The sequence below is a fragment of the Palaemon carinicauda genome, chromosome 38 (assembly GCF_036898095.1).
Source record: "Palaemon carinicauda isolate YSFRI2023 chromosome 38, ASM3689809v2, whole genome shotgun sequence".
Classification (NCBI taxonomy): domain Eukaryota; kingdom Metazoa; phylum Arthropoda; class Malacostraca; order Decapoda; family Palaemonidae; genus Palaemon; species Palaemon carinicauda.
The window spans coordinates 19,773,156-19,778,155 of NC_090762.1; positions in this window are offsets into that span (position 1 = coordinate 19,773,156).

A 5,000-nucleotide genomic window follows, 5' to 3' on the forward strand; every position below is an offset into this window, starting at 1 on the left:
TGAGTTTCTCAAAGGTAAATTTTTCAATCAGGAATCACACAAGAAACATTATCAGTGCAAATATCTGGATGTTGAGGAGTCACTGTACTCGACCTACTTGCAATCACACCGAGTTTTGTTAAGGTTCAACTTCATGCCCCATAATTTACACCATGCACTAATTTTAGCTAGATCTCTGCTAAAGGATTCAGCAATCCCAGGTCTACATTCAGGAGATTGAAATAATGCAAAGAGAATAGCATCATCTGCATATGCAACAAGCTTTTTTTTTCTAGATCAAACCACATGTCATGTGTATATAGTATGAAATGAAAAGTGATGAACCAAGAACACTGCCCCGAGTGACACCAGATATCACATTTCTATACACTATGGTGCCCATCAATACCTATTTGCAATCTATTACTTGAAAAAATCAATAATAATGCTAAGAAAAGACGGACCTACTCCCAAATGTTTGAGTTTGAAAACAATTATTAACTCGGTCAAATGCAGCACTAAAATCAAGGAAAAATTTATGAACTTTCTGACCACAATTAAGGAATTTGCACAAGATCGGTAATTAAGAAGGGCATTTTATGCTCCAAAACCTTTGCAAAAATCACATTGTAAACTATATATTTCCTTGTTTCCTTTCCTCACTGAGCTATTTTTCCCTATTGGAGCCCTTGGGCTTATAGCATCTTGCTTTTCCAACTAGGGTTGTAGCTTGGCTAGTAATACAACTAATAATAATAATAAGAGAGAACACAGTATTACTTTCAGCATACCTATTTAGAAGTTTTGCCTATAGAGACGTTCAAAAACTTGAGATAACATGGGAGTTACGGAAACTGGGCGGTAATCTGCAGGGCTTAAGTATCACAAACACATACCTAATGTAGTAACATTACTAATTCTCCAGAAAGTGTAAAAAGAACCTCTATTTGCTAACATAAGGAAAATAACAGACAACCTAGGAGCTATGAAATCAGCGATCTTTATAGGAAAATCAAAGGAAAAATACCATTTGGGTCTACACCTCCATAAGCATGAAGGTCCATCTAGAGAGTTTTAATTTCACGGGACCGAAAAGGTAAATTAGTTAGCGTAGCCTCAGGAAAACAGGAATGAAGAATATAAAGTTTTTGACTATTCTGCTTACTGTTAAATACATCAGCTAAAAGAATTGCCTTTTTCCTTTGGTCAGGAAGTGACAGCGCCATGTGGTTTAAGTAAAGCAAGAACTGTTACATTTACCTAAAAGAGTGCAGATTTAGAATAGCCCACCACATATGTTCCTGGATTATACCAGAAAGTCTCTTTTTCGGTCAAAATGCATTCCTTTTCAGTTGAAGCATAAACTCTCTGAGTAACAGCTCTTACCTGAGTATAGTTATTCCAAGTCAAATCTGATGTCACCCTTCCAAAGGATAATGTACGTTCTGTTTCTAAAAAGAAGTGCGTCTACAATCATCAGTGAACTAGGGTATGTCTTTCAAACCGTGGTCAATTCAAATGCAAAAGATCAATGAAAATGTCATTCCAGTCTGCTTGAAATTTCAAATCTATCTCATATGATTATGACACAACAAGGACAATTTACAATCATAATTACTAACAAAACCAAGGCAAAAACGTCCCCAACTGAAAAACCAACCCTACTTGTTATAACATCATACGAGTCAGTATATTCTAGGTCAAAAACAGTTACCAGACCTGTGTGTAACTTTGCTTATGATTTGTTCATAGCCTGATTCAGAGGCAAAGTCCAAAGTTCATCAACCAATGGGCGAAACAAAATTCAAATAGTCCCTATGGTTAAGCATTGAAATCACCAACAAAAGAGACCTTTCAATTATCTTTTTGTATCTTGGGCCATAATGCTAAGAACACAATCAAACAGAATCATCCATGTCTGGATTCCGATAGATCAAACACAAATATAAGTTGTTATGCCCGGCACAAAACTTTTATGACATGAATCTCTTGACATCCACACTCAGCAGGACTTATGAGAAGTAGGGGTGCTCATTCCTATATACTGAAAAGACCACAATTTCCAATCCCCTAGAACGGCATCCGTTTTAGAATTATTTTCTTAAAACATGGGATAAGCACCTCAGATGCAGGTCTCTCATATTGTCATGCAGTCCACGAATATTACAATTACATTAGACACCATTGGCGACGTCTTGGGGCACTTTTCTTCGATTTTGCTCAATATCTCCTAACAGAATACGAATATATACAAAATATGTGTGTGTGTATATATAAGTATACGGATCAATATGGGTAGATGATGATGATTATGAGATATGTACATTGTGAATAATATATATATATATATATATATATATATATATATATATATATATATATATATATATATATATATATATATATATATATATGAATTTATTATCAAAGTGTAATTTATTCAAAATATTTTTCCCTAATGCCATATGCAACAAGCTCGTTGAATAAGGAGATGATGCTACCCACTTTACCTCTATTCCATCTCCTGAATGTATATCTACTTACTAAATCCTTTAATATGAATCTCGCTAGAATTAGTGGATGGTGCAAATTATGGGACATGAAGTTGAACCCTAAAAAAGAACCAATTATGATTGTAAGTCGAGGACAGTGGCTCCTCAACATCCAGATCTCGACATAAATAATGTTTCCTTGACTCTATACGACTCCTTTGAAATTTTAGATGTGATTTTTGGTTGCAAATTTACTTTTCAGAAACACATTCGGGTCACTTTCTCATTCAATAGCACAAAAATAGAGTTATTAAGGAAATTTTATTTACGATTTTGGTGATCAATCTATTCTGATTTTTTAAAAAATTCTTTCATTCTACCCTGTTTTCGAGTATTGTTCTGTCTGGTCTTCAGTTGCCGAATTTCATCTTCATTTGTTGGACAAGAACCTATGGTCAATTAAATTTCTTAATCCTGATCTAGATATTAATCTATGGCACTGTCGTTCAGTTACTTCTTTATACATGTTGCATACAATTTTTTCATAATTCTAAACCATCTTTTGCATTCAGTTCTACCCAGATTATACCATCCTGTGCGTAGCACTAGGCATGCAGTTAATTCTAATATATACCTTCTCCATCATAGGGGCTCAATACTACACAACATTCTATAGGTTTTATCCCAGCTGAGGCCAAATTGTGGAATAATCTTCTTAAGTGGGCAGTTGCATCGGTGATACTTCAGAAGTTCAAACTTACAGCGAATGCTGTTATGGTGAACAGGCGAATACGTCTCTGCTCAGTTTATATTAAGGACATCAATTTTGTTACTGACCTTATAAGTATTTTATATAAATTATTCAATAATGTAGTTTATTTACTTCTCTAATTCCTTTCTAGACTGGGCTATTTTCGAGGATGGAACCCTTGGGCTCATAACATCCTGTTTTTTCTAACTAGGGTTGTTGCTAAGGCAGTAGTAGTAGTAGTAGTAGTAGTAGTAGTAGTAGTAGTAGTAGTAGTATAATAATAAGAATAATAATAATAATAGTAATAATAATAATAATAATAATAATAATAATAATAATAATAATAATAATGATGTCTACGACTTGGTTCGTTGTACCATAACTACGGACACGAACATCTGCTACCACGTCTACACAAATCATAGCTTGATTACTTTATCATATGTATTAAATAATGTTAATAAAAAAAGTTTTTTTCTGTATTTAGAGTCGCAGGTGATGTTATTTCTATATTTATAGTCGCAGGAGATGATATATATATATATATATATATATATATATATATATATATATATATATATTTAATCATGATTTAAGAAACACGAGAGAGAGGAGATGAGAGATGAGAGAGAGAGAGAGAGAGAGAGAGAGAGAGAGAGAGAGAGGAGGAGAGAGAGAGAGGGAGGAGAGAGAGAGGAGAGAGAGCACAATAAATTTTCTCGATGCTCTATCTTTGACAAGTTACCTTGGCAGCTGGAGCCGAAACCCAGCTGGGGATCGACAGCTGATGCACATTTGACAGGTGGACCTGACAGGTGGGAAGTGCTTGACCTGTCGATCTTCAGGTCGGGAAGGGTTAGTAAAGGGAGGAAGTAAGGAAATGAGGAAGGAAGGAAGGTCTAGATCCTACGAAGCCGAAATAGAGCTTACATCATAATTAATAGTGTAAGCAAGGGCCTTTTAAATATACTCGGTTTAAAGGACCTTGGGTGTACTGTATTGGCCTTGGCTGTAAGCACCTTGTATATCTCTCCGTATGCGTAAAATATTAAGACTAAACTATAACAACAACAATAAGAATACAGTATGTATACATAATTTCAATGCTAGAAAGATAATGGTGTTTTCATAAGTTCGCTAACCGTTCACACCCCTCGGGACAACTGGCCACAAATGTTATGAAATAATTACGTCAGGTGTTGTATGCACGTGAACTGAACTATCCACTTCACTGACTTGCAATAGCGTTGCCCGATTCAACATCAGCTTAAAGACTTTATTTACAAACGTAATTTATCATGAAACTGGGGATATATATAAAAGTTGTTACCGACATAAAAATAAGGTTTATGTTGTATACGTATCTCAAACCCTGGACGGAAAATATAAAGATGTATTATGAGATATTTTGGTTTTGTGCAGTACGATCATTGGGCTTATAAGAGTATATTGAGTTTTGAAAAATGTTAAGTGAGACCATTGAACTCTTTATAAGTATTGTAACTATAAATGTGGAACCCGTTTGAGTGAATCCTCGCTGTGTAGTGTAAAAACTATAATAAAGTGTAAAAAACGTAACAACGTTTTGATGTCTCATTTAACCATAGGCATAAAACATATATATATATATATATATATATTATATATATATATATATATATATATATATATATATATATATATATATATATATAATATATATATATATATATATATGTATATATATATATATATATATATATATATATATATATATATATATATATATATATATATAT